Source organism: Vicia villosa, linkage group LG5 (assembly GCF_029867415.1).
Source record: "Vicia villosa cultivar HV-30 ecotype Madison, WI linkage group LG5, Vvil1.0, whole genome shotgun sequence".
NCBI lineage: Eukaryota > Viridiplantae > Streptophyta > Magnoliopsida > Fabales > Fabaceae > Vicia > Vicia villosa.
The window spans coordinates 166,618,967-166,643,898 of NC_081184.1; the positions used below are offsets into that span (position 1 = coordinate 166,618,967).

General features: G+C 34.7%; 1 long non-coding RNA gene across 1 annotated transcript; it reads left to right on the forward strand.

The window, feature by feature from the left end:
• The first annotated feature begins 22,670 nt into the window (after positions 1-22,670).
• LOC131603755 (uncharacterized) lies at positions 22,671-23,875 on the forward strand. Its single transcript, XR_009284490.1, has 3 exons — positions 22,671-22,778; positions 22,899-23,024; positions 23,513-23,875. It is a non-coding gene; the product is annotated as an uncharacterized LOC131603755 (long non-coding RNA).
• The last annotated feature ends 1,057 nt before the right edge of the window (positions 23,876-24,932 follow it).

Here is a 24,932-nt window from a genome sequence, read left to right on the forward strand (position 1 = left end):
ATTAGCAACGAAACTTGACAACATTTACATCAGAGGCAGGAAGCTTTTTGCCAATATCCCTAGGTTTAGCAAGGAGAGAAATGCTGTTAGGGTGGTAGGGGGAGGTGTGCAGTATAATATGACTAAGAGGAAGCAGGAAAACTTGGTTAGAGGTGAAACTAAGACAATGGAGCAACAATCAAAAGGTAGATCTTATGCTAATGTTGTGAAAGACCAGGCTAACCAAGGAAAGGAAGAGGGGGTATTCATGGGAAACTTGAAGGAGAGACAAAGAAAGAACGATTATACAATAGGATGGAAGAATAAGGAGCAAAAAAAGTGGTTTGCTCATTTACAGTTCAATGTTAAGAAGGAAGAGTTGGAAAGATATGAGAATGCCTTCGTGGGAGTTGTAGAGGTGCCGGGGATGACGTATAATGTGCAGAATGCGCTCCATGCAGAGGGAATCTTCAGGATAAAAGCTACACCTATGGGAGCCAACTTATGTTTACTAGAAGAACAAGAAGTAGGGGTACTTAAGAAACTAGTTGAAGAAGCGAAAGATTGGGTATCACAATGGTTTGCTGAGATTCACCCTTGGTCGCCGGAGGATGTAGACAATGAAAGGTTAACGTGGATGAGGTGTTTTGGACTTCCTTGCCATGCGTGGAATAGTAAGTTTTTTGAGTTCCTAGCGGGATGCGTGGGAGTTTATGTAGCCATGAACGAGGAAACTACTGATAGAACAAGACTGGATGTTGCAAGATTCTTAATTCGTACTAAGTCAGCTCTGGTGTTGAATCAATCTATTAACGTGGAAATTAATGACCATGTGTATGGGATCAAGTTGGTGGAGGATATGCATGGACCAAATCAAATCTTACTACCTATGGAGAAAAGTAGCCAAGAACTGTCGGAAGATGCATCCATGGAGGAAGATGACGATGACAGCGACAAGTGGGGAGAAGAAGACTTCGGGGAGAGTGAGGAAGAGGAAGTGGGTAGTCTGAGGAATAGCTGCAATTATGTGCAGACAGAGGTAGCCGACGGTGGTACAAAAGGTGAAAATACTGTGCAATCGGAAGATAGTGTTGTGGCAGACTCGTGTGTGGGTACTCAAAAGGGAGTAAGTACCGAGAAAGATAATGATGGAATAGAAGGAGTGGAAAACCTGAACAAGTCAACATTAAATGCTGATTGTGATGGTGGAGACATTAACCAGAGGTCAAACCACGTGAATCCTGGTAGTGAGCTGGCACGGGATAATCACGTGAGTTTGGGCAGTGAGCTGGAACGTGTTAGGATGGATCCAGTTTTGGAAATTGTGGGCCAACGTAATGAGTCGGAGGATACTATTGTGTGTACTGAGTTGGGCCCTATTGGCCCAATAAGACCAAGAATTCATGCAAAAAAGAAGCCTTTGTTAGATGTATACAACTCCATGAAAATTCCATACTCCCCGTCGTATTTTTCGTCTCTGATACAATCACAAACAAACCCTAAAACTGGGATGGGGAAGGTGTCACTTTCCCATAAAAAATTGAGCAATCAGAGACTCGAAATGGAAAAGGAGGAATTAAGGATGCTGAAAGGGAGCAATTCGCCTGGTAATTCAGTTACTGACTCAGGGGTGCAACAAGGAAACCGAAGAATTTGGAAGGCCATTGAAAGTGTACCTAGAAAGGTATGGAATTCAATAAAGGAATTGGGGGTGGAAGGAGATGAAGATGACGAGGTATTTGAGGGAATTATAAGGGAGCTGGAGACCAGAGATCAAAGCAATAAAGTAGGAGTGAAGGATAATGCAACTGTGCCACCATGTTAATTGGAACATTTAATATGCGAGGATGTGGAGCCTCATCAAAGAGGCGAATAATTGGTCAGATTATGAGTAAAAAGAAACCAGATGTGCTCTTTTTACAAGAAACAAAATTGGAGAAGATGGAGGATTATGTGGTTAGAGGACTTTGGGGTTCTGAAGATGTGGAATGGACGGCTAGGAATGCGGAGGGAAGATCGGGAGGTATTCTTACTCTATGGAGGAAGGGATCCATCACTCCTATTTTCAGTTTTACAGGTAGAGGTTTTGTAGGGATGAAGGTGTTATGCAAAGGTAAGTTAATCTATTTCATAAATGTTTATTCATCCTGTACATTAGTAGATAAAAGACTGTTATGGGAGGAATTGTTAGGGTGGAAAAGTAGATTGGAAAAAGGGTTGTGGGTGGTGGGAGGGGACTTCAATGCAATTAAAAGTCGAGTGGAAAGGAGGGGGTGGAGATTGTTAGTAGAAGAGTAGAAATGGAGGAATTTGGCAGCTTTATAGATCGTATGGAGGTTGTTGATGTCCAACCAATTGGCAGCATTTTCACATGGATCAAACCGAATGGTAAGGCGTGTAGCAGGTTGGATAGAATCCTGCTGTCTGAAGAGTTGGTTTCAATTTGGGGTGTTGTTGCTCAGGAGACGGGCCTAAGGAATATCTCTGACCACAAACCGGTGTGGCTCAAATCAAGTAGGTTGGATTGGGGACCAAAGGTGTTCAAAGTTAATAGCTGTTGGTTTGACCATAAGGAATTCAAAGAGTTTGTAGAGAAAGAGTGGAATTTACTCAAGTTCAAGGGCAGTAAAGCATACACACTGAAGGAAAAATTTAAGAGACTAAGGGATAAATTATGATGGTGGAACACTAACGTATTTGGGTGGGTGGATTTGAAAATAGAGGAGAATGCCACAGATTTAAACTCTATGGAAGAAAGTATGTTGGAGAGCATATCACAAATCACAGATGAAGAGAGTCTTGAAAGGAGTAGGAAGCAGGAAGAGCTCTGGAAAAATATACACTACAAGGAAAGAATTCTTCAACAAAAATCAAGAACAAGATGGGTTAGGGAGGGCGATAATAACACAAAATTTTTCCATGCTACGTTAAGGGCAAGATACAGAAGAAATGCTTTAATCTCGGTGAGAAGGAGGAATGGTGAGGTGGTTGAGACGGTACATGAGGTGAAGGAGGAAGTTAGGAACCAATTTGCTGCCCGGTTCCAAGAAGTAGCTGTTCCCCGTCCTAGCTTACATAGTATTGACTTTGTTAGCTTGACAGTAGCAGAAGCGAATAGTTTGGAGGCAGAATTTTCAGAGGACGAGATAAAAGATGCTGTATTTGAGGGGGATGGAGATAAAAGTCCAGGCCCAGACGGGTTTAATTTGCTGTTCATAAAAAAGTGCTGGGATACGGTGGGTGGGGAGGTGGTTGCATTCATGAAGGAGTTCCATAAAGGGGGGAAATTACCGAAAGCTCTAACTGCCTCATTTCTTGCGCTTGTACCTAAATGTGAGCTGCCTCAAACTCTGGACGACTACAGACCAATATGCCTAATAAATGGTCTGCTGAAGATCATTACCAAAGTGCTGGCAGCAAGACTAAGGAAATTCATGTCCAAATTGGTGTCTACCAATCAAACTGCATTCATTCCAGGCAGGCAGATTCTAGATGGAGTACTAGTCACAAATGAGATAATTGATTTTGCAAAAAGAAACAAGAGGGACTGCTTTATGTTTAAGGTAGATTTTGCACAAGCATATGATTGTGAAGATTTGAACTTTCTAAGGTTTATGTTGAAGAAACTAGGATTTGGTGCAAAATGGATGAGGTGGATGGAGGCACCAATATTCTCAAGTTCTATGTCAATTTTAGTTAACGGGAGCCCGACGAAGGATTTTGTTGTAACTCGAGGCCTAAGGCAGGGAGACCCACTATCTCCATTCCTATTTACAATAGTTGCAGAAGGATTGGCGGGGCTGGTGAGACAAGCAGTAGCGAATGAGGTATATAAAGGGTTTAAGGTGGCTGACTTGGTGGAGTATAGTCTTCTACAATTCGCAGACGACACAATACTATTTGGGGACGGATCCTGGTCTAACTTATGGGCTTTAAAGGCAATATTGAGAGGGTTTGAGATGACTTCTGGACTACGTATAAACTTGGCAAAATGCAAGATTTACGGTATTGGTTGTCCTCCTAACTTTCTGGAAACGGCAGCTACCTTTCTTGGTTGCAAGACTGACGGTTTCCCATTCAAATTTTTGGGTTTTATGGTGGGTGGAAATCATAGGAGGGTAAATTTCTGGAGACCAGTCATTGAGTCCTTGAAGTCTAAACTTTCTTCTTGGAGGAGTAGAACGTTATCAATAGGTGGGAGGGTGACTTTATTGAATAGTGTTTTGTCAAATATTCCTAGTTTTCAAATGTCGTTCTACAAAGTTCCTACGCTTGTTGTAAAGGAGTTACGAAGCATCCAAAGAAAGTTTCTATGGAATGGTGTGGTGGATAAAAAAGGGGTGTCTTGGGTAAGGTGGGATACCATATGTAAAAACAAAAGTGACGGTGGACTAGGTGTCAAGGATGTTGGAAGGTACAATAAAGCTCTAATCTCTAAATGGATATGGAGGTTCCTAACTGAGCATGAGGCCATTTGGAAAGGAATTCTGCAGGTTAGATATGGTAATATGCTGAACTGGATGTGTAAGGCGGAAGGGGTGGGATCAAAGGTGAAGCCTTCGTTATGGTGGAAGGATATTGTAGCACTATGTGATGTACCTAATGGAATTAGGCAGAACATTAGAATGAAGGTGGGTGACGGTTCAATTGCGTTTTTCTGGAAATCCAATTGGATAGGGATTAGGAGCTTAGCTGAGCAGTACCCGAAATTGTTTGAAGAGTGTAGCTCTAAGGATTCAACCATTAAAGACATGAGAACCGGAGGTGGTGATGACTGGATATGGAACCTACGGAAAGGAAACGAAGTGCTGGGCCATGAGGCAACGTTGGAACATGCAGAATTGTGTGGTGTTCTAGATGGACTGAGGACCGCAACAAATGAAGTGGACAGGTTTGTCTGGCCTTATGATAGCTCTAATAATTTTTCTGTAAAAAGCTGTTATGCACTAATGGAGAGAGAGATTGGTGCGGCAGTGATGGATGAGAGCAGTAGACAGATTCTGGACATTATGTGGGGAGCAAAAGTTCCGTCGAAAATAAAGGTGTTTGGTTGGAGATTAATCCAGGACAGATTACCAACAAAGAACCTACTGCTAAGGAGAGGCATATTACAACAAATGGAGGATGGGCTATGTGTCTTTTGTCATACGAATGAGGAAGATGTTAATCATGTATTTCTGCTATGCCCAAGAATGAAGCCGCTATGGTGTAAAATACTCAACTGGCTGAATATACTGAACAATTCTGAGGATGAGTGCAGAAACCATTTGCTAAAATGTGTGGAGGCTCAATTGGGAAAGATAGAAAGGAGAAGGGTTTGCGACATATGGATGACAACAAGCTGGTGCGTTTGGAGGAAGCGAAATGATATTGTCTTTAACAATGCGGAGTTGGATATTGATGAGCTATTCTTCATGATATTGAGAGCTTCTTGGTGGTGGCTATCTATGGAAGCCAAGGATAGATTAGTATGTAGTTTTTATGAATGGTATAAAAATCCATTGTTGTGTTTGTAACATAGCATTCTGGTTGTGTAAGGCTGTAGGATTTTTCTTGTAAGGGTTGGAGTACCCCTAGTACTCCATTTTTCTTAATATAAGAAATTGCTTATGGAAAAAAAAATGCATCTAATTAACTAGGAACTTTTTTTATTATTTTATAGAAGTCTTAGAATACCCGTATTCTCTCAGGAATGTCGAGGTCCCTAATGCGGTGATCATTCTGAGTCATATATTTGTCGGAGAGAACAATAGGCTTAAACTCATCTTCAAGACTAGTCTCTTTATAATTATTTGGTCCTCGAAGAAGAATTCTTAATGATGAAATTATTCTTAGAAAACATTTTAATATTCAATGAACAAAATGAAATGATAATTTTTTTTTTTTGAAAAAGCCAAAAGATATATTAACAAATAGCACAAGGAGTGCATACAAGGTTTGATACAAACATACTGCTATAACAATACAATGCAGTAAGCAATAAACTTATACAAACATACTGCAATAAAACTAAGATAAACCAGCCAACAGATAGCATCTGAACAAAACCAATAGACATACCAAACTATTAATCAGAAGACTTCCGACAGTCCAGACCGATATGACAGTAGCACCGACATATAACAAGAACAAACAAGATCTCCTCAAAGGTGGACGAAAAAACTTTGATCAACAAATTTGAATATCTACACTACAAATGCATGTATAACCAAACTGTCATACCCCAAAATTTGCCCATGCTATTTTTCATACACAAAACCAAATCAAAAGACAAAGCTCCAAAACACAGTCTCCCACACAGAAGTTCTAAATTAGGGTTTGACTAATTCAAGAGAAAATCATTGAATCAATGGCTCAAGGTGGTTCCATAAGGTCACTAACATCCCAAAGCATCTCCATATAAAGTTTCAAGTCAAACAGAACAAATTTGGTTCCTCAAATCTTGATTAGGTCAACAGTCGACTCTCAAGGGCAAAACAATCATTTCAGGTCAAAATACAGTCAAAGTTCAAGATACTTGGTCAACAATATCCTCATAACCCTAAAATCATCATTTGATCAAGGATTGATCATGATGATGCAAGGAAAGATCAGGAAAGTCAAAAGTCAAAGGTTACTATTTTGGGCATGAACTGAAAAAGTCAACCAAACTTTGAAAATTCACCAAATATTCATACTTCATCAGAAGAATTCCCACCAAAGCTCATTTTGAAGGGAATTCATCCCTCTGTTCAATGGTTCAAGAATCAGAGCTCATAGGTCAATGGTTTAAGAGATATGGCTTCATACATTATAGGTCCTTTTCAAAAGTCAACCGAAAGACACTTTTTTCAAAAGGACATAAAATGAGAATGGAAAATAATTTTGATATGAGACCAAAGACATTGGTTAGAGGACTCCTCAAGGTTTCTAAAAAGTCTTAGAACACTTTCATACCTCAAAAAAATTGAGAGAGATAGACCTTCCTGAAGTTGAGCTATTTTGGAAGGAAAAATGTGAAAGAATTTGAATAATTTTGCAAATGGGCCTAAGTTATTTTGGTTCAATATTGATCCACAAGTCCATAAGAGTCTCCAAACGAACTCCCATAATTATTTGATTTTTATTCTATTTTTTTGGATTTTTTATTCATTTAAAATATAATTTAAACCAAATAATTATGAGAAAATACAAAAGATGTGATTTACTATTATTTCCAATCATCATTAACCATCAAAATATGCAATATTCATCATGAAATTCGTGCAAAGACAAATTGGTAGGAAAAAGATTGAATTTGGCCAAATTTGGAAATCTTACAAATCAAATTTTCCAAAATTGTAAAACCAAGATTCAAGGAAGATTTGATCCAAATTTGTTACCCTAATCACTCTCCTATAAGTACTAAACGAGTCCAGATGGCAAGGGTTACAAGTTGGCTGCAGAAAGAACCCTACTCAAGCTTCAAAGTCCATCAAAATCCCAAACTCGGATTCTGCGTTAGAGGGCAATTCAAAGCTTCCAATCGATCTCAAAACGTTCCTTGGGAGTTTCTGAAGCTTTTCCAATCATTGCACGCAAGCCAAACGACTGGAATCAGTCCCAAATCGCCACGGTTTGTATAAACTTAAAACTGTTCGATTACGCTCAATCATGCATCATTAACTGTTTTTGTTTGCATATATGTGGTGTGTTAATGAATTCTGGAAAGTTAATTGCGTTATTATGTTGTTCTGAAAGAGATGCCATGTTAGGGTTTTTCAAGGTTTTTAGGGGCTTTTGGGAACAGGCATTTTTTGACCAAATTGATGCCATAGACAGGATCGCGAGACTCATACGAATGCAATGAGACTATCGCGAAAAATTTCTGTGCGTGTTTGGTCGTATTCGCTATTTTTGCAGGTGTGGTATGTGAACTCTTTTATAGCGCACTTGCCACAAGGGGTGTAAAAAGCGTTTGCAGGTTTTCCAACGAAGAAGATGACTATGTGTCATCTCGTGATTGGTGGGTTCAAACGGATAAGGGCGCGCGCATTTGGAAGAGGATCTTGGATCCAGTGTCTCGCGTCCACACATACTGCCACGCTCATTCGTCCAGCCAACCGTCGGATACCACTCACTAATCATCCAACGCTGCCAGGCCTGAAGGCGCACCATGCTCCACGCGTGTGAGTCACACCAGATCAAAAGTTAAGTTTTTTGAATTTTTTTTTAATTTTAATTATACAGCCTTTTACTTTTTGTTTTAATGTATATATATTTTGTTTTATTAATCAAACATATCTTATATAAAAATATATAAATTATAAATATTTTTTATAAAAATATTTTATGTGTTTATTTTTCTTATTCATTTATTTACATGTATAATCATCTATGGAGTTAAAATTTATATTGTTATTTAATTATATTAAGGTATTTATATTTATTCTAAAATTCTTATTTTAATTCTAAAAATTTCATAAAAACTATTTTTTACGTTCGATTTAATTTTGTTATTCCGATTTAATTAATTAGGTCGCGAGACCAATAATTAATTAAATCGTTCGTTTTTTTATTTAAATTCGTACCCTAATCAGGGTTTACGAAGATCAAACTATACACTGAAATATTTTCTTCCCGTGCCTTGCCTTTCCAGGGTTGACTTTTCAAGTGCCTTCCGACTGTGCGCCCGATCAAAATACAAAAGCTAAGTATTTTATTTGTTTGAAGTCTATTTTGTTTCCTTTTTTAATTTTAGGGTTTGCCCTTATATTTCTGAACTGTGCATACATTCACTCTTTCTTTTGCCTTTGTCTTTTTCAGGGTTAACCCTGAGATCTCTCCCGACTACTAACCATATCAGATCAAATACAAAGCTAAGTACCCTCCTTTGTTTTTACTATTATTTTTATATTTATTTATTTTTTATTTTTAGGGTTAATCCCTTCGCCCTCGAATCTGATAATACACTCACGCCTTATTTGTTTCTTTGCTCATTCCTAATGGTCAGAGTCGATGCTTCTGGCAAACCTTGCCCCAACCCTGTCAGGCAAATGCCAAGCTAAGGACCTTATCTCTATTTCTACTTTTAATTTATTATCCTATTTTCTTTGTGGTTAATGAAGTTTGCCTTCGAACCAACAATGCACTCACCCTTTTTTTTTTGTTGTTTGCCATGTTTCTTTCTTTCAGGGTTCGCCAATTGCCAAAGCTCGAATAGTCGGTAACCCTAAAACCTCGACCCTATTTAATTATTACTTGTTCAGACCTATTATTTTATATCCGCTGGTTACAAATCCCCTCTCCTCCGCTGGTTTCATTTTCCCCTTCCCTTTATTGCTTTATAACTGCGTGGTTAGTAATTTAGGGAGTGCAACTCGTTAATTGAATTAGAATAACTAATTAAAAGATAAATATCTGAATATAATCACGTGATTGATGCACACACGCACGCTTTTTGGGTAACCCTCTCTGTTGCCTTGCTGCCTGTTGCCTGTTGCCTGTTGCCTTTGTGTTTTTGCAGAATAAGCCATGTCCCTCGAATACGAGGATACCTCAGCCATGTTGCCTAGATAAAAAGGTCATGACCCTAATGATGCTGCCTTCGATACACAAATGACCTCGACCCTCGGATGTTGCCTACGGAAAATGGCTGAGGTATCTTCTGGCTGCCTACGAAAAGGCTTATTCTGATCCTTACCTTAGATTACCTGCCCTTCTATGGCATGGGACAGTCTTATGGCAAAGGATGCTTCGATGACCCTTCAACCTCCAAACGAAAGGCTTCCTGCCCTCTTATGGCAAGGATAGACCCTTTCATTCTGAAAGGCAAAAAGAGACCTATCATCTGAGTTTAAGGTAATTGCCCCTAATTGCCTTGCAATGCTCAAACCTTTTTATTATATTCTTTCTCATAATTTTTCAAAAGGGCAACGCTTATTTACGAGCTAAAGTCCCTATCTCTTTCATCTACTTTTTCTGAAAACGAGCAAGCAAAGCAATTAAGAGCCCATGGAAAACCATGGATGCAAAGGGTGCCTTACACCTTCCCTTTGCATAAATTACCCCCCGAACTTAGATTTCTTCAAAGGTTTTTTTTCTGTTTCTTTTTGCCTTTCCGAATATTGTTTGGATAAAATAAAAGTCGGTGGCGACTCATGCTTAACCGCGACATTTTCGATCGATAAAAAGTCAGTTCACCGTATTACACAAACTAACAGATCAAATGTTATCCGATAGAAAAAGCGCGATTGAAATACATAAGTATCATCAAGTGGTGAAAAAATACATCATCCATGCAAAAAAATATGTTGTAGCCCACGTATTTCTCTTTACATACAGTTCAGTAACCCACTTGTTGTCATGCAACCCAAAGCTGTCAATCATGTTATCCCACTTGTGCCGATACTCACCATAGCCAAAGTCACGCAACATGCATTTCCTAAATTGACTAACAAATTCAGAAACTCCAATGTTACACATTGCATTGCGAATTAGATGCCAAGCACACAACCTATGATAAGCATTCAGAAACACCCTTTTTATAGCTTTCTTCATTGCAAGATCGCCATCAGTAATGATAGATATAGGTGACTTACTTGACATTGCTTCTAAAATTTGTTCAAGAACCCACACATATGTTTCTTCTTTTTCATTTGCAACAATAGCACCACCAAATATAATAATATGATTATGGTTATTAACTCCGGAAAACACCACTAAAGAGCAACGGTATTTGTTCGTCCCATATGTTGCATCAAATGCCAACACATCGCCAAAAATTTTTAAATCCATTTGGCTTATACCATTGCACCAAAAAAGATGTTCAAGCCTACCTTCTCCATCAAAAGTGTGGCGATAAAACATCATTGGGTCATCTGATGTCAGTCCATGAAGATAATGTAAAGCATTTTTTCAATCACATCGTTGCAAAATGTTAAAAATCAAACCAAACCAAACCAAACCGATGAAGGTATTATCGGTTCGGACCTTTTTTTTACCAAAAATTGATCCAACTGATCCGATTACACTCTCATAGATGGTGGCATATCAAAAACAGAGATTGTTTGAGGATTCAAGTTTGAATTTGAAAGAGGTAATAACCGTCTCCGCGCACCCCGTTGTCGTGTCTAATCAGAACAATACTTTTATAAATCCAAAACTTGTTGGGAGATGAAAATTTCCAAAATCCGAAGAAATTGTAAGTGAAGGTGACAAAATAAAGAGTAAATAATTAAATGGTAAAAAGGATGAAGTTTAAAATTATTTGAAATTTGTAGGGACTGATGTATAATTGAAAAAAGACATGATGGTAGTTTTTTTTTTTTGCTTTCGCACCGGTTTCCGACCTACATAGTAGATCGACTAATCTGGCTCGTCTGGCAGGAATCGAACTCGGTATTCCCCGAATATCGTCCTTTGCAGAGACTCGTTTGCCACTCGAGCCCAAGCGCTTGGTAGTTCAAATAAAAATATGTAGATTGCTAATTAATCCTGTATTTAAAATTTTTTTGGGTAATATATCTTTACTAATTTTTTTGGTCGAAATAAAATAAAAACAAACAGACAGAGACCTTATCTCTCTCAATTTAACCGTAAGCATCACACACTACTAGTCAATATTTTCACAGTTCAAACGTTTACCATTTCAAATTCCAAATATAATATAATAAAACAAATCAATTTTTTTATCTTTAATATTGAGATACATTAATGTTTTTGTTAATGGGCCAAAGAGATAAATGACCCAATTACATAGTTTCAATTATTCGTTTTATGAGTTTCTAAAAGATCCGCTTCTTTTTCTCTCATAAGTTTATTTGGTTGTAATTTTCCTTTTTTTTGTTCGGGTTATCCCGCTTCTTGTGTAATCGGGTTGGAGAACCCTTAGTTCTCCGTTATTAATATATCTTGCTTACACAAAAAAAAACATAGTTTCAAACCCTAGGTAGACAAACCCTAGCTTTAAATTCTACTGCGCTACACCTTAACCTTTCTCAAATTCTTATATATTCACGTAGGTATCTTCCACTTTTAATACCAAACTTGAATCCTATGTGATATCTAAATATCTTCTAAATCTCATTCTAAATTATGCAGCATCACCCCGCGGAAATTTCTACAATGCATTATGATTGGTCTGTTGTTAGAGTTATATATTTCTTTTCAACAACTATGATTTCCTTGATTAAATAAGGTGAGTTTAGTTTGCTTAGTCTTATTTCATACGAAAATCTGTGTGCAGGAGGAGTTAATACTAATGTCTCATAACCAATTATGGATCATTAGCCACGATTATCCATGTCTTTGAATGATATTAAGTTTTACAAAACCAAGTTCATACAATTTTTTCTTTTATTTAGAAGAATGAAAAAGGCAATAGTTAAATTTTTGTAAACATGATCAAATGATTTCTAACATCATGTACAAATCTAATTTTTATAAGCCTATTGACTTTTGTAATTTCTATGTTTGGAATATCCTATCCCTCACTTGTTTTGAGGAGTAGGGGCTTTCCGTTTGTTTTCCGGGTGGAAGGAGACTATTAAAAAAAAAATTTGCACCAACATTAAAAAGTGTAAGAATGGTTTAATATTTACTTATCAATTATTTTTCTGGTGATTTTGTAAACAGCAAACCAGAACTCATGCTGGTAATTTTGCAATTACCATTATTGGAAGGAGACTATTGCTTTTTCCGCTTCTCTTGGGAAACATGCAAAACGTTTTTAAGGTAAAATATTTTTCTCTTACATGTGTGTCAAGTGTGAGAATGATAACTCTGCCCAACAAACTTGTTAGTTCACGTTGGTCAATTCAAACTTTTCTAAAGATGCATGTATGTTTTGACTAATAATAAAAATTTATTATTGATATTATGATTGTAATGACCTGGATAATTTTGTCTCATTTGTTTACAGGAAGCAGGAAATGCAACTTAGAGGCTTTGATCGTTGCTTACCGGATCATTTAAAAAGGTATGAAATGTTGTAATTATTTAAGAAATTACATCAACATTTTTGAAACACATCTATAAAATAAGGGATTAAAATTAAGGTGCAATTTCGATTCAGTTATCTGAAGGGGATGTTATGTTTGCGGCGAAGAAATTTTAATACGGAATCTTGAGCAATCTTCTAAAATCAAAGGTAAAACTACACTTGATATTACTAAATCTGCTTAACGAGCTTCAGATTGATATTACAAATTACCACTTACAGTCTAATATTTACAAAATTTCCACTTCACCATATCTTCACCCTTTTATGATTCAATTTGCATGATCTTCCATCCTGTGGAGGTATATTTAGGAACTCTCTTTTAGTTAGTGAGGTTTTGTTTACCCATCAGTAATGATTCTCATACATATTTGCAGTATTTCTTCATATTTGATTTCCCGTCTACTAAATCTCACTTAATTTCATTCATATGTGATACTCAATATCTACTATATCTTGTTCTAGTTATGCAGCATCATCCTAACAGTTGGAGATGAAGTTTATTCATTCGGCGGACATTTCCACAATGCAATCTGAAAGATCTCAGAGTTATATTTTTTTTTTTTCAACAACTATGATTTTCTTGATTAAATAAGGTGAGTCATAGTTTTTTCTTCAGCAATGATTCTCGTTGTCATTAAGACTACGAAGTTTCTGATATATATGAATTGTTGTGGTGAAGTGTTTGTTAGTAATTTCCTTAGTAGTGTTTAATGATATTCGTTAGGAAATGATATAAGTTGATAACATCAAAATATGTTATGGCTAGGTATGGCTGGTTTCTTGAACTTTTGATAGATTTTAACTAAATTTTAATTGCATATAAGTTCATTTATTTATTTTTCTTTTGGGATTTGCATTCAAGGATCTCACTAAGAGGCAAAGCTACATATATCTCATAATTGTCTTGTTGCTATATAATTGAGGTGGATTCTCCGTTTCGTTCTCTCACATCGCTAATGAATTTACAATTTATGTGCAGTTGATATTCAAAATGTAATGGATGCATCAGCAAGCATTCAAGGAAAACAATATTCCTTTTTGAAAGACAACATTTGTTTGATAGAAACACATATTATATATACAACTATAGGCAGAATTATTTGACTTTTGAGTTCACGTTGAATTTTTAAAATTAGAGGAGAAGTTATTAAATGAAATGATTGATTGTTACCATTAATTTGGCTAAATTTATTTGCGTTAAAAGTATATCTTATTTTTAGTAACACACATTGATATGTTTTAGTGGCACTCTTTTCGTATTAACATCATCTCCAATGTTTTGTGGACTACCATGGTTTTATCATTTATGTATATCATAACAGATTTTCCTAGATTCAGCAACAGTCCAATTTTATGATATTTATTAAATGAAATAATATAGCAACCTATAACAATTTATCTAATCAGATCAAGTGTATATATATATATATATATATATATATATATATATATATATATATATATATATATATATATATATAATTCTATCTCTTGAGTATAGAGCTCTATTATACTCTCTTTTTTCGAAATTACCCATATTTTCAATTTTTGAAGTCTAAACAATTAAAATTGTTTTCAATGATATTCCAAAATTAGAATTTTAAAATCCACGGAAGCTGAGTTTTTGAAGCGTCTAACAAAATAAATTACCCAATTGATTAGATATATAGATTAATTCAATAGTGATAAATAATAATGAATCAAACAAACAATAATATGGGAATTAATCTAACTTCATTTAAACAAGACATTTGAATATAACTTGATTAAGATTTCATTTTTCTATTCAGTAGCATAAGCGGGCTTAGCGCGATCTGGGCGGTTTGGAAAGTGAATAAATTGGGAAAAATAGAATTTTTTTTTTAAGAATATGTTCTGGGTTTTTTTTGTTCCCAATCCATCACCAACCATTTTTTGGTAGAGAGAGCTTGAAAACAACATTGGGTTGTGCATTTGGATGATCGGAGTTGGATTGCTCATCATTCAGAGCTGACAACCTGTGAGATGTTTGGTTTATCTCTTCTCCTATTTGTGTGTTTCCTTTGTGTTGGGTTTGTATGTATAATTACTCTTAACCTATATATATATATATATATATATATATATATATATATATATATATATATATTTGTTACTCTATTTTGTATAAAGTTTGCTTTACAAATCTTTGTCGGTGTTTGCTTGATCTTTTTGCTTAAATACTTTGGATTTGTGTTGTTGTAGAAATAGACATCACAAGTCTTGATTAGGGGGATATCTGATAGCTTTAGATTCTAGAGATAGGTATGGGGTTAACATCCACATAATATCTGATTTTAATGCCTTTATGTTGTTCGATCGGTTGAGACATCATCGAAAGAGCAATAGAGTTGACCTATCGTCGGTATTTCAGAAATGTACATTGATGTGAGAGATATGTGGTGATTCTGACGAGTATTTTAAATTGAGTGCAATGGAGTGATAAGTAGCTTGAAAGAAGTAAATTATATGCAATGTCTGATAAGTTATTTCATCACAAGGAATGTATTTATTTTATGTTCCTATTTAATTTTCTATTTTTATGCTTTACCAATTCAATTCAAACTCATAAACGCGAGACTTGTCGAACGGCAATTCAGTACCACTAATCCCTATGGAGACGATAATTTCTCAGATAAATATTTCCAAAAAATTTGTTTCTTGCCGCTTTACCGCTTCAATACAGACCAACAAAACATCTTCCTAAGATCTTGATACATATATTTTCGTAGCACCTGGATGAATACTCAAACTACTTTTATGACCTTCTTGAAGAATCTTCTTCTTAAGTTTTGGAAATTCTAGTACACATACTTTATCTTTAAACCTCATAACACCACTCTCCACGATTCTAAAATCCACCTTTTTACCTTGATTGATCAACACTAATTTGTCAATCATCCCAACTCCAATATCCGACCTTCTCCAATTTCCTTAAGAACACCATTAGTCAACTTCAACATACCCAATATAACACTCTACAACATCTTCTCGCACACCCAATGTTAACACGCATTTTGTGAGTTAATGCATGGCTTTAAGTTTCTATGTTTTTAGTGGTTTATATGATATTTAGTTTAATTTCATATCTTTTATAGTCAAATTAGTGTTTAGCGTGGAGTACAATAGGTACTCCCTTTTTCATCATTTATTTGTGCTTTTGGGTGATCATAGCTTAGTAGAGGCAAGACTGAAGTGGACTAGAAGCATTCAACGCAAGCTCACATCATGAAATGAATGTTAGGCAAAAAGAATATGTTGGTTCTTGAGGAAATCGGGAAAAGGAATATTGAAATGGAGGGAGAGCTTGGTGGTATAGAAAAAGAGGAAAAAGAACATTCAAATGCAAGGTTGGTAGTGGAGGAGTTAGAAGACAAAAGAAGGTACATACGTACCCTGCTATGGTCAAAAAGCGCCGCCTGCACCTGTTGTGGATCCTCCTACACTCCATCATGTTTCCTACTTATGTCGCCTATTATAGGAGTTCCTCGCCTGCTACACAGGTTTTGGTTGTTTTGGCCCAATTTCATGTGGGCTTGATGTGAATTCATAAGCTCAAGCCCAAGATCCAATGTGAATCATCAACCCATAACCCTAGCTTATAAATAGAGAGTGAACCTGAAGAAATAAGCACACGTCTAAAGACAACTAAAACAACTTAGCTACCCAAATAATCACTAATATTCTTGGTCATCTTGCACTCGAGGAGTTCCTTAACATTAATCAAAATAGGCTTATACAGGGCTCCCCCCTATGGTCGACAATCGGGCGACTACGCCTTGCCACGCGTTGCACGACACCGAGCCCATCATCGAAAGTCACGCGTTGCAAGTAGTTAAATACGGCCACCTGAAGGTTGGTAAAGGGCAGTCGAAGCCCCAACTTCCAAACGCAGGTCTCATACATTGCAAATCGGTTGTTCGAATACGACGAACAAATTCTCTCTCCCTCGATAAGGAATATAACTCTCCATTCTGTCATTTGGATTTGAAGTTTGTGTTTGTTGAGATAAAATGTTTGTCCAGCTTGCACCAGTTAACATTGAAGATTGACAGGTACACTGTTCTGATTTTGCAATTTCTAGAACATTGAAGCTGTGGTGTTTTCATTATTTCAATGTCTTCAGAATCTTCTAAACACCTCCAATGGACTAGAAAAAACTTACATTTATTGAGGCGGAATCATGAGTTTGTTCTTCTTCATTTGGAACATATGAGAACACATTGCGGTGATTTTGTTCCTCAACACTTATCCAAACACCAGTTATGCTTTTAGAGTTTAGAGCGTAGGACTTCCGGCAATGGTCGAAAGAAAAATTTCAAGAAAGTAAAGTGCTTGTATTATATGTTCAGTTTATATGTTGTCTCATGCCTTAGTTTAATCCTCCTCCATGTTGAATTATCACAATTTCATTTTCCAAGTCACATTATGACAACTTCAAATCATATTATCACAATGTGATCCTCTTGTAGTTAATAATAGGATAGTAATATTTTTTTATTATAGAAGACTTAGTTTAAATTATATATATATATATATATATATATATATATATATATATATATATATAATATTCTTACTTCAAGAATAAGTTATTAACACTTACTCCACATCTTCACCATTAATTATTTTTCAAGAGGAAGTTATTAACACTTACTCCACATCTTCGCCATTAATTATTTTCAATCTAAAATTACTATAAACAATAAGTAATTAAATGTGGAGAGAGAAAACTATCACTTTTTAACCATTAAAATGAAAAGAATTAATGATCAAGATGTAGAATAAGTGTTAATAATTTATTCTTGGAGTAAGAATATCGCTACTCATATATATCATTATACTATATCAAAGATTATATAAAAAAATACTATATTAGAAGACACTTATTTAGAGTTTTTAATGAGACAATGCTTAAACAAAAGGGACATAACCTTCTATTTACTAAAAAGCAACTTTATTACCATCCATCACCGATCCAATATGTTGGACCTACAGTTTATTCAACATAATTCAAAAATATCACATTTACAACATCAATTTATTTTATAAAATCCAAACATACAAATTTATTTCTAACATTGCCTAGGGAAATTTCAATTGCATGATAATAATTTGAAAGACAATATTTTAAAAAAAATACTCTCTGATTGACAAGATTTTTTCAAATTTGGCTAACACTAAATAATAAACAAATTTGCAACACCTAATTTAAGCTAAAGTTGTAAGACTATACATGATAAAAAAATATTTTAAATATATCATGTGGGTTTATTTATATAAAAATTAAAAAAAAAAACTCATTATTAATATTAAATTTTTCTATTAATCAAATGAATGACGTATTAAAATAAATATTTACATAAAATTAATAGATGTGATAATTCAAGTTTGAATTCATAACTTTTAAAAATCAACCTCATTGAACACAGTTACAAAATAGTCATTATAAATACATTAATTCATAATAATTTTGTTATTTCTAATTTTTTTAATTAAGTATAACTTATTTAATTAAATTTTTATTACCTTAAATATTATTCAATGAACTAAAAGTCATATTTATGTAATAAAATATTTATTTTTTCATAAGTTGTTATTCAAGTATATTGATATTTAACATAATATATATATATATATATATATATATATATATATATTAATAAATTCCACTTATTATATATTTGAATTTATTATTTATTTTGGTAAAGTAAAATTGTCTATTTTTTCACTATGACATTGTTTTTTGTGTTAATTAAAAAATAATGACATGGAATGTATAGTAACATTCCATTCGTTATACGAATACTCTCTTTAGTAACACAAATTTTGGAACTTTTAGTTTATAACTTATAGTTTATAGACTAATATGATAATTTAAACTTATTTAGTAACAATATTTTCATCGCGACTATTAGCTTTTTATTTTTCTTCCACTTTTATCGTTTTTTTTTCTTTAAAAAAATCCACTTTTTCTCCTTTTTAATTTGTTTTAACTTAAATTAAAATAAGTATGCATTAAATATCATTTATGTTATTTTACTGTCATAAAATAGTTTAACCATTAATTTTAATAAACATTTAAGTCAGCTTATTAATTATCAGACTCAATCATCAATTATAAATTGTAAGCTATCATTCGTCAACCATAAACTATAAGTCATCAGCTAACTTATCAGCCAACTGCTATTTTTATCAAACAAATCTTAATTCACAGGACTTGAAGTTTAATTGCTTAAAATACTTATAAAATACAGAATTATTTTTTCTTATTATTTTAACTTGTTTAATTTTTAACCAAATATAAAAATCAATTTTGTCATAAATAATGAAAGAATATTATTAGAATAAAAGAAAAGAGATAATAATATTAATAAAATAAAAAACTATTTAAAGTCATTAAAAAGAATGGGGTTTGGTGATCATTGGACGAGATGGATGGATAGTTGTATTTTTACCAACACGGTGTCGGTTCTTGTAAATGGTAGTGTTACTAAGGACTTTGTTGTGGAGAAAGGTCTTCGGCAAGGAGATCCTTTGTCCCCTTTTGTGTTCGATTTAGTCTTGGAGGTCCTCACGGTCTTATTGAAGAAATCAAAAGAGATAGGTGAATTTTGTGGTTTTAAGATCAAAGGTGAAAAGGAGGTGGATTTGTTACAATTTGCGGACGACACAATAATCATAGCCGAAGGAGTTACTGCAAACTTATGGAGTATGAAATCTATTCTTAAAGGTTTTGAGTTGATGTCGGGCTCTAGGATTAATTTTCATAAGAGTAATATCTATGGAATTAATATGGGTGATTGGTACTTGGAAGCCGCTTCTAATTTTCTATCTTGTAAAGTGGGGTCCTTACCGTTCAAATTCCTTGGAGTGAGGGTCGGTGATAAACCTAGGAAGCTTTCAATGTGGAAAGATCTTATAATGATGTTAAGAAAAAGATTGTCCTTTGGAGAGGCTTGCATCTTAGTATGGTGGGAAGAGTGGTGTTGACTAACTCGGTTCTTAATGCAATTCTGAATTATTCGCTTTCCTTTTACAAGGCCCCTAAGAAGATTTTGAATGAGGTTAGATCAATCAAGAGCAAGTTTCTTTGGAGTGGAGGTGATCTAAAAAAATCGATTAATTGGGTGTGTTGGGATACGATGTGTAAGTCCCGAGAAGAAGGAGGTTTGGGAGTTAAAAATATGGAAATAACGAATGTGACTTTGCTTAGTAAATGGAAGTGGAGAATTCTAACGGACAATGAGGCGGTTTGGCGTGATATTCTATAGGCAAGATATGGAAATAAAAGGTTGAAAGTTTTGATAGGGGATGTGTCGGTGGTGGATAAGAAAGACTCTATTTGGTGGAGAGATATAATCATTTCGGATAGTTATGAGAATCTTATTTTTGATCACTTCGCAGGAGCAATTAAGTGTAGAGTTGGAAATGGTGCTGACATTCTCTTGTGGTACGCGTCTTGGACGGGACAACAACCTTTGATGGAAGCTTTTCTCGATCTTTTCTTATTGGCTGGAAATTATTTAGATGCTATTAATAGTGCAAGTACTTTTGTTAGAGGTTGCTGGAATTGGAAGGTGGATAAGCTGTTTGCAGCTGGGACGAGGCCGCTACAGTAGCTGCTGGTGCAGCCATTGTTACCGTTTTCATTGTTGCAGGGGATGGCAGGTGGACTTTTCTGCTACTGTCGGGCAGTCTGTGCTGGCCCGTGTCCAAACGCTGGCAGCTAGCATTCAGTGAAGAATAATGAAGAATATAGCTTCTCGTGGAGTCTGAATTTGGATGGGATCTTCTCGGTTAAATCTTTCTATGACCGTTTCAAAGCCAAACTTCCGGAACCACCTTTGAATCACAACAAGGTAATGGCTTTATCCCATCTTAGGAGCTTTCCGTTTTGTTTCGGGGCGGAGCATCCCTTTTGCTCCCTTTAATTCCGTTGCTTATTAAAAAAAATATTCAAAGTCATTAAAATCTTTTTATAAATAATAATAATAAAAGCAATACACTTCAAATCTGGTTATTCTTTCCACATTAAATCAACTACATGTATATGTTTTTATTATTTTAAATTGACATATATTACGTTTATGCTATTAATGAAAGGACAAAATTTATGTACAGTTCTTTAGGTGTGATTCTTGCTATTTTCCAATAAAAATATGACAAATATACTTAAATCTTTTTTACTGAGTGAAAATAGGAGAAATTTGCATACGTGTAAGTAGAAATTATACACTTGTCATATTTTCATTAGAAAATAGTAAGAACCACACCTAAAGAATTGTACCTAAGTTTTGTCCTTAATGAAATCTGGCGTTTTCCAAAATTAAAAAGATAAATTGAAAATAAAAACTTTTTTTTTGTCTTTCAGTATTTTAGTTTTAAAAACAACAAAATTGCAAACAATTTTTCAAAACTACTTAACAAAATCATATACCTAAAATTCTTTTTATTTAAATTTTTAAAACTAAATTATCTTTAAAAAAGAGAATCATACATGCCCTTAGATTTTAAGCCACCTGTTTGATTCTAAGGATCAACCCAGTCTAGTATTAAAATCTTACAGGTTTTTATTATGCCGGTATAAAACCAAGGTGTAGTTTAAGATAATTTCGTTGTTGAAATCTACCTGGGTTTTGGTCAGGTCGGAATAAAATCAAGATACGGTTCGTGAGCTCATCACAGTGTTTAAAGTTGTCCCACGTTCAAGATCAGCCCGTGTAAAATTTTGTTGTTAAGCTTGAAGACTTACCACTCCAGTATTCTTGTAAAAAGAAGACTAACTGCGTCTATCCATCGTCTGGAAGGAAGATTCATTGCTTGTCTCCTTGTTTGTTGTTTGGTTGAAGTTTAGCCACAAACTTTAGTTTTCTTCTATAACGGGGTTCGAGGGTTCAAACTACTAAAAGTTCTTACGTTTATCAGACACTCTCAAGAACAAATCTGGGGAAGAGGATTAGGTCTTTTTCTTTTGACCGAACCTCAATAACTTCTGATGTTTTTCTCTTTTTCCTTTTATAATTTTTGGAATTTATATTCAGTTGCTTATTTCTAAAAAATTTCAAAAATGTTTTCGAACTCTAAAATTGAACAAAAATTCTTTTAACTCAATTTTTTTATGAAACACACAATTCACCTCCCTCTTGTGAGTGATATCACATGTCCTACAAGTGGCACCATAGCCTAACTCCTATTTAAGGACTAACTCAAATACCTGATCCCTTTGTCCACTTAACCATCACAAACCACTAGTCAACTGTTTGGTATTTATGGCTGAACAAGAACGACGTTATTTTTAACAATTCTGATTTCAATTTTATTGAATACAAGACAACAATAGTTTCAAAGTCTTGGTATTGGATGTCATCCTACTGTAATATTTCGTTTGACTGTATTTTTTTATTGGAACACCAATCCACTCCTTTGCTATAGAGGGTGATTAGTTTGTTTTTGGGAGGAGCATCCCTTATAGTCCCTTTTATTGGATTGTCTATTAAAAAAATAAATTTCACTGTCACACCACTTAACAATTCTATCATCCAAATATATTAATGTAATAAAACAATTCACTTTATTATTATGCTTTTATCCTCAATATAAAATTATTATTTTTTTGATGTATTAAAATTTTTGCTATTGGGCCAAAGAGACACAATAACCCATTGATATAAATAAAAATCCATTACCTAATTCCAAACCCTAGCTTTAAATTCAACCGTGCGTACCTTCTACCATTTCACTATAGCCGTATCTCCCACTGTTAACACCAACTCATCCTGAATCAAATGATAGCACCGTGAGTTTGATTTGAATACTGGTATGCATTTGTACTATTATTTTAGATCTGAATTATGCAATCATCATCTACTATATTTCACTTAATTTCATTGGTATGTGATATTTTGATCTCTACTAAATCTTGTTCTAAAATATGCAGCTTCAGCCTATCGATGAAGTTTATTCATTCCGCCGAAATCTCTACCAAGCGACCGCAATTTGACTTGTCTGTTGTGAGAAATATATTTTTCTTTTTTAACGACCGTAATTTCCTTGGTTAAATGAGGTGAGTCATATTTCTTATTTTCGGCACTTGTTTTCGTTAAGATTTTAAAGTTTATGTTATGTGAGTTCCTTATTGTGTAGTGTGTGTTGGTTGTTTCTTTAGTTTGCAATATTTGAATATAATTTTGCTGGATTCTCGTCCTTTGGATAGATTTGAACATATTAAGGTGGCTGCATTATAGGTTATTTGTATCTGCTGTCATTCAATAGTTAAATCTTATTTTCAATTGCATAGATTTTCAATTATTTATGTTTGTTTTGGAATCAATGTGCATTCATGAGATCTCATTCAGAGCTAAAGCAACATATATGTCGTTTTGTCACATTGCTAATGAATTTTTTATTTATGTGAAACCATTTGGAGGTTTTTCATTTATAATCTTATATGTTAATTTCCTGTTTTTTTAATAATGTTATACTATTTTGCTTGTGCATTTTTACTGTCATCCTTTTTTCTTAATTTAATGATAACATTTTATGTTTTTCTAGGTTATTCAGTATCTTCCTCTTCTTGAAGATATTGCTACAGCAAAAATCAACTCCAATGAAAGTACTATTGATGTTGATACTTTGCAAACATTCAAGATTCTAAACAAATTCGGATTCTAGAAACAACTCTAATTAATGGTCCCCGTTGATTGTGAAGCAAATGATGAATGGCTTTTCAAACATGAAATAAATAAGGGTGAAATGAAATAAATGAAAAACATACTTATTTTATGTTAGGGATGTGTTTTCGCCCCATATTTAGTTATAATTTTTTTGCTATTTCAACTCTCTTGACATATGTTATGTTAACCATTGCATGTGAAGCAAATGATGAATGGATTTTCAAACAGGAAATAAATAAGAATAGAATGAAATAAATGAAAAAAATTCTTATTGTATGTAAATAATGTGTTTTCTCCTCGTATTTCCTTATACTTTTGTGCTATTTCCACTCTCTAGACATGTGTTAAGTTAGTCAACTTTATAGATTTTGTGTTTTTTTTTTAATAGGCCAAGAATCCATTAAAGGAGAGATATAGCATTGCATTTTGTTTCAACGAAAGACTCCAAGCCTTAGCCAACCAAATTACTGCTACAATACCAATCCACTCATAAATTTTCTTCCAAACTCTTGCCACAATCGAGCAATGCCCCAAAAGATGAGTTAACAATTCTTCCTCCGACAAACACAATGCAAACTAAATAGCTAGCTTCCGTCAATATTCTCCTCTCTAACCGAATAAATGCAACTTGGGAGGAACACACACCTTATGCAAATGATTAATAGCGGTCACCTTATCCGCAGCCAGAGGAGGGGCAGATAACTTCTCCTTAAACATGTCAAAACTTGATTTAACTGTGAAACATTCGTCACCGACCCTGTTCCATTTGAAACTGTCAGTGACATCTTTTTGCAGATTAACGACCTGCACTACATAAATAAATTCCTCCCATAAAACAGTAGGAACATTGTCCTGGTTTTCCACCAGAACTGAAAGGTTCCAGCTCTAGACTGCTCCCTGCCATGTTTCAGCTTCAGCGATGCTTGAAGTTGGTCTGCAACATGCGAATAGATCTCAGGGAAGGCATCTTTCAAGTCTTGATTACCAATCCAACGCGCATACCAGAACGAAATTCATACGCCATTACCGACACGACACTCACCGTGGTTGCAATGTGATCATCCTGCAAGTTAACATAATTATCGGATAATAAAACATCCCTCCACCAAATAGAATCCCTCCACACTCTCTTGTAGATGACCAGAAAAGCTCAAGTGGCATTGTTTTATACATTGGAAACACATCCTTCACAGGAATATCAAAGAAGCAGCTGATTGTCACTCTTTCGACTTGTGGGGCAGATTACGTGGAGGTAGGGATGTAAATGGATATCCATGGGGAAAAATTGTGTGATATTC